This window comes from Saccopteryx bilineata, chromosome 2 (genome assembly GCF_036850765.1).
Source record: "Saccopteryx bilineata isolate mSacBil1 chromosome 2, mSacBil1_pri_phased_curated, whole genome shotgun sequence".
NCBI classification, from domain to species: domain Eukaryota; kingdom Metazoa; phylum Chordata; class Mammalia; order Chiroptera; family Emballonuridae; genus Saccopteryx; species Saccopteryx bilineata.
The window spans coordinates 317,108,941-317,124,531 of NC_089491.1; the positions used below are offsets into that span (position 1 = coordinate 317,108,941).

General features: G+C 46.8%; 1 long non-coding RNA gene across 1 annotated transcript; it reads right to left on the minus strand.

Annotated features, from left to right (window-relative positions):
* Positions 1-5,951: 5,951 nt before the first annotated feature.
* On the minus strand, positions 5,952-13,842 carry LOC136326326 (uncharacterized). Its single transcript, XR_010729426.1, has 3 exons — positions 13,592-13,842; positions 6,465-6,551; positions 5,952-6,268 (listed from the first exon to the last, which is right to left on the minus strand). It is a non-coding gene; the product is annotated as an uncharacterized lncRNA (long non-coding RNA).
* Positions 13,843-15,591: the final 1,749 nt, after the last annotated feature.

Sequence of the window (15,591 nt, forward strand, 5' to 3'; positions counted from 1 at the left end):
TTCAGCCACCACCCCCACTTCCCAAATACAACTACCATGCAAAGCACTTTATATAATGCTCTTTCCTTTCATTCTCCATTTCTACCCCAAAGCAAGGGAGATAGAAATAATTATCTCAGTTCTACAGATGAAGAAAACTAAAACCCAAAGATGTTAAGAAATTTGCTTAAAGTCAAACAGCTAATAAGAGGTGGGGCTGGTATTTGAGCCAAAGGCCATGCCCTGACACATGTGATCATGCTCAAAGGCTCCTGGGCTCCTCAGGGCCACCATGACCTTTGCCCTGACCCTCCCAAGGAGAGCATCTGTCTGCTGTTTGCTCCTCAGAATCACATTCTAACCTGGAAGGGCAGGGCGCTGGTCCAACTCTCATTTTGCATATGAAGAAACTAGTTCAATGGAGTTTTTAAATGTTTAGAACCTCTTACACCTGACCACTTCTGTTCCTATTAGAAAAGAAAAATTTTAAGCCTAGCCTGTGTTAGCGTAGTGGACAAAGCATCTACTTGAAATGCTGAAGTCGCTGGTTCGAGGCCCTGGGCTTGCCTGGTTGAGGCACATATGACGGGCAATCAGTGAACAGCTTAAGCGAAGCAGCTAGGAGTTGATGGCTTCTTGCTCCTCCACTCCTCATAAAAATCAATAAATAAAATCTTTTAAAAAAAATTTTAGGCCCATTCTTATAAGAGTATGGCCTATGATAGTTCTGTATCTTCTACTGCACTAGAACCTCAGAGTTTACATGTAACTGCTGATTATGATCTCAGTGCTTCATAACAAATGTTGGAAATATAAATGAATTTTTAAAAATATGCTCTTTATAGATCTGGTTATTTCAGCAAAGTTTAAGTAACTTGGTCACAATCACATAACTGGAAGTCAACCAATAAGAACTGTAACTTTAATTCCTCAATTCTCATGCATTCTATCACAGCTCTTCTAAGCCACTTTCTACCTCCAAAGTCTGAAATAAGCAATGTGTGTGTTAGGACATGTGTGTGTATCATGTTTATGATAAGAGGAAAATGACAAGAAAAAATGCTTAAAATAAGGTGAGCTGCATGGAACAGTAACAAGTGGCATCAGCAGCAAGAAAGACCCTTCCTTTCCTACTGAGACCAACTCTCCTAGTCCAGGGCTTTCTGAGGGTCCTTCTCCTCCTCCCTCCTCTCAGGACCTGAGTTGAAACCTTTCCTCTGGGCCCACCGAGTGGGACAGGGCTCTGCTTGGTACAAGATCTTCCATTCAACTTCCCCTGCTGAGCCTTGTCTGGAAGTTGGAGAGGGGCCAGGGAGTTGCCAGGGGCCCCGCGCATTCTCCTCATCTTTAATGATGGAAAGATAGGATCATCTCTCAGCTGCCTAGACCTAATTGCCACCTGCTCAGAGTTTCAGTTGCTGATTAAGGACACTCCTCCCTGGCTGAGGCTCCCATAAGGAGTCTGTTGCAACTTGCTACAGAGGAGGACAGGATTAAGGTCAGCACAGGAGCAGGGGTCCCTCCTGTTTGAACTCTTCTAGCATCTTAGCATTAGATCAGGAACAAGCCAGGCTGCAACTATCCAACAGCCCTGTTTTGAAACCCTGCTCTCCTGCATCCCTGCCCAAGTCAAGAAGGGAGAGGCCCACCCATCTCACCCAGTTCTCAGGATCTCCAATCCAAATTATTTATCCAAACCCCTCTCACATGAGTATACTTCCCTTCTCCCCAGTCAGGAAAATCTTCAAAACTTGAACCCAGGACTGTGAACCTAATATCCAAGGCTAGAAGTGTCTCAACTTAAACTGAGCACCCCAGGTCATGGTTTGACTTTCACAATCCCATCCTCAATTCCATCTCCTCCCCAAACTGACACCATTTGGAATCACACCAGAACTCAACTGAAGGAATAAACAAAGAACAAGATCATTACAGTGTGTGATAATTACTTGGAAGAAAACAAATAGAATAAGGTGTAAAGACTGGCGGCAGGGATGAGGCGATGCCATGTTGGCCACAATAAACCGAGAAAGACCACTTTCTGGAGCAGTCACCCGTGCATTCTGCAGTAGCACGGGCTTCTGCCTCTGCATGCCCCTCCTGCAACCACATGCGTGCCAATCTTCCATTCCAATACCTCCCTCCACCTATCTCCGGACTCCCTCCCAGCCCTGCATTTTCTCCACAGTGCTAGTGTCTCTTTGATATGCTTCATTCATTCTTTTGTTTGTTGTTATTCTGGCCAATTATAACAAAAGCTCCATGAGGGTAGGCCATCTGCATGTTTTGCACACTGCTATATCCCTAACACCCAGAACAGAATTTGGCACACAATAGGTGCTTAATAAATACATGTTAGATAAATTAAAAAGGCCTCCATTTTCCCTGGCTATATGAGCATGAGCTAATGGCCCAGGAGGATCCACTTTCCAGATCGAAGACCATTTTTACAGAAGGCATGGGGAGAGTCATCTCTCTGATCTTCCATAACCCGGAGGAAGGACACAGTTTCTCCACCACGGGCCATGCTGCGGGAGCAGTGTCCCTCTCTGGAAAGATGTGCAGAACCCAGCACCCAAGCTTCTTAAAAAGACCCTACTCTTATTTTGCTCAAACCCCAAACCTAGAAGCCACCCTTAATTTTTCCCTTTTCTTCACTGCCCACACATCAAGTCCCTTCATTTAATCACCAAGTACATTTTGAAGCTGCCTGCCTGTCTCTGTCTCCTTTTCCACCACCTCAGTCCAAGCCGCCTTTCTCTCTGCTTGAACCGCTGCAGTGGCCTCCCAGCCGGCCTCTCTGCCCTTCCTCCAGCTCTGCCAGCTCAGCTCATGCAGCGTGCAGAGCACTTGTTTTACTCATAAAACAAAAATCTCTTCTCCCTTCTTAGAACCCTTCAATGGCTTTTCTTTGCTCTTAGAATAAAATGCAAACTCACTGAACATTATCTCCTACCCTCTCTCCTCACCACACTCAGACCCTGCTCACCTCTTCTCTCTTTTACAAATACACCATTTTTCCCATTTGTTTTGAAGTTTTCCTCTTCTTATAATGCTCTTTCTCAACCTTTAGGCCTCTGCTCAAATGCTCCCTTCTTGGGGAGGCCGGCAGGCCTGGCTCCCTGAAGCAGTGCCTCCTTAGATACACTTAATTAAGTATCAGACCATCCTGTTCACTTCCTCCCCAGTTCCACCACTCTGTAATGACTTTGCCTGTTAGTGTATTTTTGCCTCCCTCACTAGTATAAGCTCCATGAGGGTAGGAGCCGTGGTCTCCCTCATTCATCCCACTTCTCTGTGTGCCTAGCATGTGCAGGTGCTTAATGAACATTCTTTGAAGGAAGGAATAGAGAAGCCTCACTTATTCACATCTTATCCATCTTTACCCCCAGCAGTGGGGCTTGAGATCGCTCAGTGCACACACTCACACACACACACACACACATGCTCAAGCTCAAGGTTGCTTTGGCTCTGATGGCAACCTTTCTACCCAGCTCAGCCTCTTACATGCCTTAGCCCCTTTTGGCATCTCCTCCATTGGAAACCCCTCCTCACTCAAGAGGCTAGATTTTTCTATGTCTTTGTGAGCCTCTGGGACTTTGCTTTTCCCTGACCAATATGCTCTTCCAGTTCTTTTACACCAGTTAACCCTCTTCTACTCTTCAGTGCAAGGTCCAAACATTATTTCTTTGAAATATTTGCAGATCCTTGGTATCTTGTTCCTTTCTCTGTGAGCCCATAGATTATCTCACTAGCAGTGGTCAGCAAACTCATTCGTCAACAGAGCCAAATATCAACAGTACAACGATTGAAATTTCTTTTGAGAGCCAATTTTTTTTAACTTAAACTATATAGGTAGGTACATTCCTTATCGAGGTAGCGCCTGCACATGGTATTTTGTGGAAGAGCCACACTCAAGGGGCCAAAGAGCCACATGTGGCTCGCGAGCCGCAGTTTGCCAACCAGGGCACTAGTGGAACATTTATTATGCTGTATTCTGTTATTGCTGCTGTTGTTTAGTGCACCTGCCTCCCAGGTAGACTGTGGCATAGATGCAAAGTCTATGTATCTGTCTTGAAGACAGATATATACATAGCAGGAGCTCAATACATGTGAGTGGGATTGCTTGGGAGGCCTGGCCTTTTGTTACCAGACCTTTTAGCTATGTTGCTATCTCTGGTCCCTTTAATGACTACTCCCACTGTTACCTCCTAACTGTGATTACTTCCCAAGTTTCCACATTCTTTTCAATATACAGTCAGGGTTTAAAGTAGCTCTTCAATTCACAGGAAGCCCTACCACAATGGGTATCCTCCATAACCCTGGGCCAACCCTGTCATTGACCCAGGCAGCATCAGTGGACAGACCTCATTCTTTAAAAGGTCACTGAAGACCATTCTGTCACTTAACACATACATCCAATGCAACAGAAAGGAGCAAAGGTTTCTTCTCTGTGCCATGAAGACACAACCCTAGGAAGTGACTACTTAGGACTCTTGGGGCTGGGGCTGTTTGGGATGCATTCTCTGAAACTGGGAATGATAGAAGTGAAGGAAGTTCAGTCCAGGAAGCTACTCTACCTCTTCATCCCATGGAGCTGGATTTTAGAGAATGATTCCAATAAAGATGGTATTTCTGTAAAAGCATCACCAAGGCACACAACCAGAAGACAGCAGCAAGCCCTCTAAATTTAATGTAGCCACCAAGCACTTAGGACCATTCTCCTACAGCACTGTTCTCAGAACTATATAATAGCTCTGCATGGGTGTTCTCAGGAAAAAGTCAAGCAGGTACAGTTCCAGCTGTATACTATACTTATAGTTCCAGTAACTATACTTAGGGTACTAAACTCTCACCCACAACACAACATTAGTTCTTGCATATTCGCCTTGAGCCTAACTGGGTGCTTCACTAAGTCTGAGTCTTTTTTTATTTTTATTTTTTTTTTTTTTTTTTTTACAGAGGCAGAGATAGACAGGGACAGACAGACAGGAACGGAGAGAGATGAGAAGCATCAATCATCAGTTTCTCGTTGCGCGTTGCGACTTCTTAGTTGTTCATTGATTGCTTTCTCACATGTGCCTTGACCGCGGGCCTTCAGCAGACCGAGTAACCCCCTGCTGGAGCCAGCGACTTTGGGTCCAAGCTGGTGAGCTCTTTGCTCAAGCCATATGAGCCCGCGCTCAAGCTGGCCACCTCGGGGTCTCGAACCTGGATCCTTCCGCATCCCAGTCCGACTCTCTATCCACTGCGCCACCACCTGGTCAGGCTAAGTCTGAGTCTTTTAATGAAAAGGTATAGCAACACTTGCATTCTTACCCCCCTTGATCCCAGTGAATGTGCTTCATGGCTACAGTAAATTTAGAGGGTTTGTTTTAAGGGGAAAAGCACCTGAGGTTGAACTATGACCCCTCATTTGTGAACTTTATTCAACAAATATTTACTGAAGTCATTCTCTGTGCCACACACTGTACCAGACCCTGGCAAAAAAGAAAACAGAACAGACATGGATGTTGGACAAATTAATTTAAACTTGCAGGCCTCTGCTTTTCATTTAAAATGGAGTAATGGCTACCCCTTCGAGATGGTGGGAGGATTTTATGAGATAATATGTATAATTGTGGAGCCATTTATATTATCATTATTGTTATTAATAAAACAACATGGCAGCAATACATGTGAAAAGCCATGCAACTCCTGGACTTAATATTTATGCTAAGAAATGTATCCTAAAGGAAAAAAACAAATCTGAAGATATACATGAAGAGAGAGAGAGAGACAGAGGAAGAAAATAAAGCACCGGCTAAGTAAATACGTTTTTCCAGGCATTCAGTGAAATACCTAACACTTATTAATTTGTGAAAATGATCAAAGGAAAAACAAAATAATACAAGCAACCTAAATATTTATAAGGAATGGAATAGTTTACAGTCATTTAAAGTAATTATAAAGACTATGTAGCAACACAGAAATGCACATGACATCATAGGAGGTGAAGAAAGTAGGTTACAGAGTGCAGGTTATAGAATACACAGTCCCCGTGCACGAGCACGGCCACACAGAACAAAGAATGATGGGTTCATGGAGGAGACACGTGTCAAACTGTTTGCAGGCTGGTTTTATTGTTTGTTATATTATTTTCACGGGTGTACTCTTCTTAGAATGCTCTATCGGCAGGTTATCTTGCTCTCTCTCCTGTGGAGGGGAAGATACAGACTTTTCATGCTTGAAAGTCAGAGGCGGATTAAGATCAGTTGAGGCCCTGGACACAGAAGAAAATATTGGGTCCCTTAAAGAGAAGAGAGAGAGACAGGGAAGATAAAAATACATGTTAACCATATTCTTAAATAAATAAAAAATATTATGTATTATTAATGTTAAAATTGCACATATGAAACCAAACTTGGGGTCAGTAGAAAAAAGTGTAAGTTGGAGTTTTGAGGGGTGCTTCAGAAGTGGAGGTCCAGGGCACATGCCCAGTGCACCTGCTGTTAAGTCAGCCTTTGTTGAAAGTGTTGATAAGTAGCAAATCTTTGAAGAGGTATCAGTTACCTTCAATTTGTTGCTGTTTCCTGAAAAGTAAATTGAAGAGTTATCTGTTTATATTTTGCTTTTTGGTTATTCATAGCAAACCTTCAGAAGCCAAGGTACTCTATGACAACATCCACCAACTGCAGGACTTGATGTCTCTAGGATGGCCATGAGCACAGGCTGCCTCCCATGCACCATTTGTCCTCCTCCTCAACCCCCCACCTGCTAATCCACCTGATGATCTATCTGTCCATCCATATCCCATCCCTGTGCTTAGCCATTCATTCATCTATACTTCCTTGGGAAGGCATCATCACAAACTCCCCTGTAGGTATTAGGACTTTATAAAAGTATCCTGAACATTCAGCTGACTATTAGTATAAAAAGTCAAGGTCAGGGTTCCCAAACTGGGTCAATGATGCAACAGGACAGGACCCAGGAGAGTCCATGGTGGGCTGTTCAGTGGCTGGTTCAGCAACTGGGCAGGCTCCCAAGACCTATCCTAGGGACAGAGGGCCCCAGTATAATCAGGTCACACTTGTCACCAGGGTCCTCCCTGTGCCAATAGCACTCAGCTTGCTGGCTGGAGCAGGATCTTCAAGGCATTCCAAGCATTTGTCACTGAAATCTGTCACATGCCAGCTCAGCAGACAGAGAGGGAGAGGTTGTGGAACACGTACCTGTCATGCTGACAGCTGACAACCTGTTTCCATTCATCAAACAATTGACTCTTGTTTACACAAGCCTCCACTGTGCCCTTCTCAAGCAGGCATTAATTGGTGTTGATGGGGACAAGGTACCCGGGATCATCTCACCCTTGCCTCAGACTGCTTACAGTTCCACCTCCATCCCTGAAGAGGTTCAGGGGGGACATTGGGCCAGGGTCTCCTGGGTGATGGGGCTGTGCTCCCGGAACAAACTGCCTAATGAATTTCCTGAGTGTGTGCTGTATATGAGGTCAGCGCCCGATGCCGGGAATCCAGGGACAAACCCAGTACATTTCCTGCCTGTGAGAAGCACATACTTTGGTGGAGAAAACAGACCCGAAAGGAGAAATTATTGGTGTGTTAGGGTCCATGACCGCAGCAAGGACAGGGTGCTGGGGAGGCCAGAGGAGGAGTGGCCACATCTGTCTGGACGCTCTGTCTCAGCCTCAGGGAAGGAGGCATTGGAAGTGGGCCTGGCCTGCATGAGCAGACATGGCTGTTCTTTGTTAGATAAACCCAAGGAGAGGCGAGGGGCAGCGAGAGGAAGGCCCTCTGCAGTCCCGGAGCAGCTCGCTGCCCTCAGGCCCTCTGGACAGTGCGGCTTGGATTTAAACATGTAGCCGTGGAAGGCCCCTCGGGTGTTCCTGAAACACACTTTAAGCCTACATACCTCCAGGTCACGGCTTTTATTCATCACTTTTTCAAGAATACCTTTTCTTTTTTCCACCTGGCCCCAAAGCCCTCCAATCTACTGCATTGCACTGATCATCCAAGGCCCAACTTTCAGGCCAGCTCTCTGTGAAGCCTTCCTGGAGTGACCACCCCTAGAGACAGCCTCCTCTGCTCTCCCAGTGTTTTGTATCTAACTCCGGGACCACATTTATCAGGTAGCCATCCAATGTGTGTGGATCCTGTCTCCAACAACTTCATCGTCATATTCCCGGTAGCCTGCACAGTGTCTGGCACACAGTAGGTACTCAGTACCTGATTGTTGAGAAACTAACTCTTCTCAAGACTGACTCACACTCAGGTGATCCAGAAGCACCATCCAAAGTCACTTCCTGCTGGGTTGAGCTTGTTGTCATGGCAGGAAACTTGGAGAAAACAAATCTGTGCAGAATTCAGCCAGCTCCTTAACCACCATGCTACTGACGAGTCACCACCTCCGGCATGTACCTCATTATCCAATGTTTATCGGAAACTTGGAGCTCACTGGGCACCAGGCAACAATCAGCCTCTCTACAAGTACTGATTGGGCATTTACCATAAACAAGGTGCCATCGCACTGGGACCCTTTAGTGTCTGAGAAGAGAAGTGGGAAGAACTAACTAGTCATCAACGATAAGGATGTTTATTTATTTTTTAGTTGAATTTATGGGGGTGACATTGGTTAATAAAATCACACAGGTTTCAGGTGAACCATTCTATAATACATCATCTCTACCCTGCATTGCACTTTATCACCTGAAGTCAAGTCTCCTTCCGACACCATTTATCCCCCCTTTACCTTCTTCTTCCTTCCCCACCCTCTTTCTCCACCCTCCTTCCCCTCTCATAATCACCACATTATTGTCTGTGTCATATTTCTCTTCTTTTTTACTTAGAGGCAGGGAGGCAGACAGACCCCCAATTGCACCCCAACCAGGATCCACCCGGCAACCCCCATCTGGGGCTGATGTTCTGCGCATTTGGGGCTGTTGCTCCGTTGCTCAGCAACCAAGTTATTTTTTTTTTAAGCACCTGAGGCGAGGCCATGGAGCCATCTCAGCACCAGGACCAACTTGCTCATTTGAGCCATGGCTGTGGAAAGGGAATGGGGGTCATGGAGAAGCAAATGGGTGCTTCTCCTGTGTGCCCTGATGGGGAATCAAACCCAGGACTTCCACACACTAGGTCAATGCTCTACTGCTGAGCCAACCGGCCAGAGCTGTGTCATATTTTTAATTAAAACAAAAGACAAGACAATCTGATTTATATTGTCCTTGTTATACTTCCCCGATTTTCCACAGTAGGGCCATATTACTTGTGTAGCTAGATTTTCATTTAAAAGAAAATTTTAAGACAGTTTGAGTGGGAGTAGCAAAGGTTGAGGCACATAGTCACTGATTAATATTATTGATAGATTACCACTAGGAACTGATTCGCTATATACCTAATTAGCCATTAGACATGAACAGAGGTAAGGAGGTATTGAGTGTGTGTGGAAAGGAGAGGGCTGGTGGGGCCCGGGAGGGTAGAGGGAGCAGGACTGAAGAGGCCTCAGCGGGGCTGTCACCACCAGTGACATCAGAGCCCAAGCTGCCCGGCTTCTTCTCAAGCTGCTCCTCTCTCTGACTCAGATTACCAACTTTCCCATTCAAACTCTCAGGCCTGGGCCTCAAGAGATGTTCTGTCTCTCAGTTACCCTGTTCTGCTTGGGAACAAATGATTCTGCCTTCTTGTTTAGATAAAAGGGAGGATGTGTGATTTTTTCACAGGGAACTTCATTTGGGAAACCAACAGAAGATTAAAACAAAAGTGAGTAACTGGGAAATGGTGGAAGTGGGAGGGTGTGGCAGGTACAGAATCCCTACTGTGTAGCATTTGAAGGTGCAGATTGGCTTGGTGGCATGTGCTACCCAGGATTCTGCCTTCTTACTCTCGGCAAGGGTCTGCTACCTGCCCCCAGGTGCTGGCCTCACACCTTTACTGGCATGGTCCAGGCAGATGAGACGCAGAACATTTGTGCTGTTTTTCGCCTCGGGCTCTGAACTGAAGGCAGTTCTACCCACCCACCAGCATCCTCAGAGGTCCCTTGGTTTTCCTTCCTAGCTGGTGCCTGCAAACAGGGGCACTGGCTGGATTTGCTCTTCTCCTGTGACCTTTCCAGAAGACACCCAGCCCATACTCCCCTGTGTTACCTGCTCTTAGGGCCCTGCCTACTGCCTGGTGCACTTCTTTGATCTTGGGTCCTCCATTCCAGCTGCTGGTTAGCAATCTAAACATGACTGATTGGATCTGTCATTGACCGGTTTGTCAGTACTCCTTGGTCCCTCCTCCCCAAGGTCCTTGACGTCTGGTAATGACCCTCTCACGGCTCCTGTGCAGAACTTTCTGGAGCTCGTTGCACTGGCAGCCCTCCTGAAGCCCAGGAGCCACTTGCGCACATCCTGGGGAGTGCTGGGGCTCCCCACCTCCAAGCCTCACTCTCTGCCTCCATCTGCCACAGCACAGGTCTCCATTGCTCAGTTTTCCCCAGAGGCTCCACGCTTTATGCTTACTTCTGCCTAGACTGCTCCTATTGCTCCTAAAGTGAACCTCAGTGTCCGCCTCATCCCCACTTCTCAAAGCCTAAAAACCCCTGTTCCAATCCCAGCTCTGCCCTTTAACTAGCAACTGACAAGGACAAATCTTCTGAACTTTCCATGGATAAAGTCACATCTGTAAAATAGGGGAGATAATAATCACTAACTCAAAGCATCCATTGAGACTCGTCAAATGAATGCAGGGGAATGTGTCTTGTGAACTATAACTCTGTGCTGTTATTTTATTTATTTATTTGGCTTCCGGTCCCAGGCTAGCTGGTAACTTCACTCTTTGTCTTCACCATCTGAAATGCATTCTCTTTTTGGTTCAGGATGGTGAGACTCTGAAGTCTCTGTGCTATTATTTTATTTACTTATTTGGCTTCCGGTCACAGGCTAACTGGTAACTTCACTCTTTGTCTTCACCATCTGAAATGCATTCTCTTTCTGGTTCAGGATGGTGAGACTCTGAAGTCTGGCCTCTGCCGGTTTTTTGGTTTTCCATCTTTCTTTCCTATTCCCCACTAATGATTGGTGCCTTAACAGTCTTCCTGCTATACACACAGCTGAACACTAGGTGGCAGACTGACCACAGGTCCTTGTTAAATTAGCCCAGTCCTGTGCCTGGCTTAGGTCTGAGGCTTCAACTGGGTTACTCTAGTGCCAGGCGTGTCTCATGACCCGCCCCACTACACAGCTGCAGCTGTTGGCAGCAGAGACCCAAGGAAAACTTCCTGCTGCTAAATTTAGGCTGAAGCCGTGGAGACAAGAGGAAGTTTGGATTAGGTTCCGAATCAGCTCTTCTGCTAGAGGAGGCTACCTTTTTAAACAAAGGTCCAAAACAGCCCTTGGTGGAGTATACAAGGAGCTGAGGCCTGGGTAATGACAGAGTGACTTGGCATGTCAGCCTTTCAGGCCATCAGGCTACTTAACCTACAAGGACTGAAGTTTCCTGTGGCCCAGAGGCCCCTCTGGGATCCTCTTGAGTCTAGAGACACAGGCTTTCTATATTCCACATTTCTCTCTACTGACTCCTTCCCCTCAGCATAACAGCATGATCAAGCCTTTCCACCTGAAAAGGATCTGGTCTCTCTCTTCATCGCCCCTCTCTTGGCCTTCCCTTCTTAGGCAAACTTATGGGAAAAGTTCTCCTTACTCCCTCTCCCCTCATCACCTCCCACTCACTCCTCTACCAACTGTATCCTGACTCCTCCTCCTGTCCAGCGTCTGCTGTGTCTGGGACCCGCCCTGCTCCCACTGCCTACCCAGAGCCCTCCAGCCTGCCCTTCTCTGCCTCTGACACAGGCCACACTTGCTCCCTCTCCTTGGTACAGCTTTATATTCTTCTCCAGCCCTCTTTAAAATGACCTTCTTGATCTGCTTCCTACACTCCACTTACACCCAACATCCTTCCTTCACTCTTTCCCTGTGACGTGTATCCTGATGGGGCTCTGGTGCCCCATCTCCAGGTGACTCAACACGCCCGAGACAGGACTCCTTTCCATCAACAGGCTTGATGCACACCTGTCCCTCCTCCTGTTTTCTGTCATCATGAAGAGCATCACCAGCCACTCAGTGGCCAAAACAGACCATTGGAAGTCATTGTTAATGCCTCCCTGTCCTTCCCCACCCACATCTGCTCGCTAGCCATGTCCTGTGACTCCTACCCCTTCAGTACCTCTGACATCTCTCTTGTCTCTAGTCCCCCTGCCTTACCCCAGACGAGGTCCCCATCTTTTTTTTTCCTGGACAACTTCAGAAGCCTCCAACCTAGTTCCCCTGCTTTCATTCCTGCCCCCCACATCACATTCTGCTCACTGAAGTCAGTTTTCTTTATTAATTGCAGAGTTAAACAAGTTCTTTATGTGCTCAGAACCCTTCAAGGCCCTGAGAATAGCATCCCGACACTATTGCATGGCCCAGAAGAACCTTCTGGACCTGACTTCACCTGCCTTTTCCAGCCATACAGCTCAGCAGTTCAGCAGTGTCTACCCCCAACTCCTCCTGCCCCAGCAGAAGTGTCCCTGGGCACCCATGCCCCCACCTTCTACTGTACCTTCTGCCTGCACTACCTCTCCTCTCTCCTTTTTGTCCATTGAGACTCTATTCAAGAATCATCAACATCCTAATCCCAATTCTGTGTTAGGAGCCCTTCTCTGTGTTAACCTGATCAAAGTGATCAGTGTTATAATTGTGTGATCACACACAGCACTCAAACTCTGAGCTGGAGGTCAAGAATCATGTATTTTTGGTCTTTGGATCCCAGCATCAAGTTCATTGCCTGACACAGGAAAGGGGCTAAGCAAATGTTTGTTGGATAGGTAGGTGGATGGATGGGAAAATGAAAAATAATTGTCCGGTGTTAGTCAAATAAATAATTGTCCGGTGTTTGTAAATATGATATATATGTTTGCTCGATTGTAGTTTGCATTGGGTGTGGGGGACAGGCTGTAAGCAGGCAGGGTGGTTATAGCCTAAGGCTTAGTTTTAAGACTAGGCCTTTCCCACCCTTTTGAGGAATCCCATTATGCCTCAGATAAGTGACTTTGTATCAGAGACTTCTTTGTTTGTATATTGGATTAAAGGTTTTGATTTCTACACATAAAATGGGGCAGAGGAGCCTGTGCTAGAGAGCAGAGAAAGGCCACATGGAGGGGAAGAGAAGCAGCCAAGATGGCAGAGTGCTGAAGGAGAAACCAGTTTGTGCAGAGTTTGTGCAGAGAGTAGGAGATGGGGAACAGAAGTGAATAAGGCCAGTGAGGTACAAAACTTTGGTTCTAGGAAACTTGGATAAGTCAGTGGTTTGGGGAGCCCTGCATGGAAAGGAAAGTGTTTTCCCACTGTGTGTATGTCTTGCCTGCTGGGTGCAGGCTAGAATTAAAGCTAATGGCCCACCAGTTCTTGGCTCCATTGTTTCATTACCATCTGTCTGAATCAAATGCAAACCTGCACAGGCCAGGCGGCTGTGATGGTGGCCGTGGCTACTGGCTTTACATCTAGGAAGAGCTCCTTGCTCATTCAGAAGTGGTCTAGTATTTAAATTCCTCGCCTGAATCCCAAGCCCCTGGCACCCATTCCATGAAGCCAGACCTGCAGAAGAACATGAAGGACCACAACTGGATGCTTTCCTTGGCACAAGGGCAGGGCAGCTTCCCGTGGTTTCTCTCCAAACATGCTGGGCACTGAGTGGAATGCAGCTACTGCTGGGCTCCAACTCCACTGTCACATCTGCCCAGAGGGACGCTTGGCCAGGCCAGGGATGGAGTGACGCAGGTGAGCACACAGCCAGAGGACAGCTGGCCTCTCGCAGTTTATCCCCGCAAAAGAACACAGAAAGCAGGGTGTCGACTGACAAGTCAAATGAGATGCAAACACATGAACAAGTCCTCAGGACAGAGTTCCTGCTCCTGTTCCTGAGGACCCCGAAGTAGCAGACTAGTACTGGCAGCTGTCATACGTCAGCCTGCCTGTTCTACAGCCTGGACGAGTCCAAGCTCTTGTCTCTGGTGATGGTCCCCTCACACTGCCTTTTAAAGTCTTCCCCTTCGGCCCTGGCTGGTTGGCTCAGTGGTAGAGTGTTGGCCTGGGTGCAGAAGTCCTGGGTTTGATTCCCAGCCAGGGCACACAGGAGAAGCACCCATATGCTTCTCCACCCCTCCCCCTCTCCTTCCTCTCTGTCTCTCTCTTCCCCTCCCGCAGCCAAGGCTCCATTGGAGCAAAGATGGCCCGGGTGCTGGGGATGGCTCCTTGGCCTCTGCCCCAGGTGCTAGAGTGGCTCTGGTCGCAACAGAGCGATGCCCCGGATGGGCAAAGCATCGCCCCCTGGTGGGCAGAGCTTCGTCCCCAGGTGGGCATGCCGGGTGGATCCCGGTCGGGCACATGCGGGAGTCTGTCTGACTGTCTCTCCCCGTTTCCAGCTTCAGAAAAATACAAAATAAATAAATAAATAAATAAAGTCTTCCCCTTCCTTCAGGACCCAGTACAAATGCACGGGCTGTGAAGCTGTCCCAGAACCATCCCCCTCCATTCCAAATTAACCATTGTTTTCTCCTACTTCTGTAGTACAATGTTCATATTTCTTTTACAACACTGATCCCAATTTCTCTTCATTGATATGGTTGCCTTTGTCTATGTGCCTGACAAGGTTATAAATGCCTGAGAGGAGGAACTAGGTCTATATACTTCATCTATGGTTCTAGCCTTGTTTTCTAGGCTTTTGATAAATGCCCATTGATTTGAATAAAAACTTCAAAGCATTGCAAAGCACTATACAAACAACAAGGTTTATAAGTTAAAAGCAGATGAAGAAAATAGGAGTGATCACATGGGTGGGGTTCATCTGGGAAGACTTCCTGGAGAAGGTGTGGCTGGAGGAGGCTAGGCAAGGAGAGGCTGAAGGAAGCCTGTCAACTTTTGAGAGGGAAAGACCAGTCTTCCTTTCTTCTTTACTAACCCTTTCTCCCATCCACTATAGATAGTGGCAAGATGGAGCAGTGGGTCTCAGGATAGACTACCTAGATGTATATCCTAGTTTAGTCACTTAATAGTTTTGTAATCTTGGGCTGGCCAGTAGCCCACCTGATCTCTATTTCTTCCCCTGTAAAATAAGGATAATAATAGTATCCACCTTACAGGATTGATGATTAAAAGAGTTAATCTATGTAAACCTCTTACTAGGTGCCAATGGCTAATCTCAATGCTTTATAGAGATTAACTCATTTAATCCTCACACAGCCCAGTGAGGTTGGTATTGTTATTATCCTTACTTTCCAGATGAGGAAACTGATGTTAAGAGAGCATGGGTAAAGAGATCATTAACATATCTACCCCCAAATGGCAACGTTCTCTAAACCTAGACCTGCCCACCCCAAACCACCCAATGCTTTCCCTGAAGAAGCAGAACCATACTCATAATTCAAATAATACAACTGTATCTTTGTTATAATTCATAAGCATCTGTGACACACTGTCACGCTGGACCCTCACTGCATCTTGGAAAGAACCATCATCACCCCTGCTTTTCAGATGAGCCCTGAGACCCAGACAGGTGATGAGACGTCCCCTACCCACACCCCTGCTCCCATCAGAGC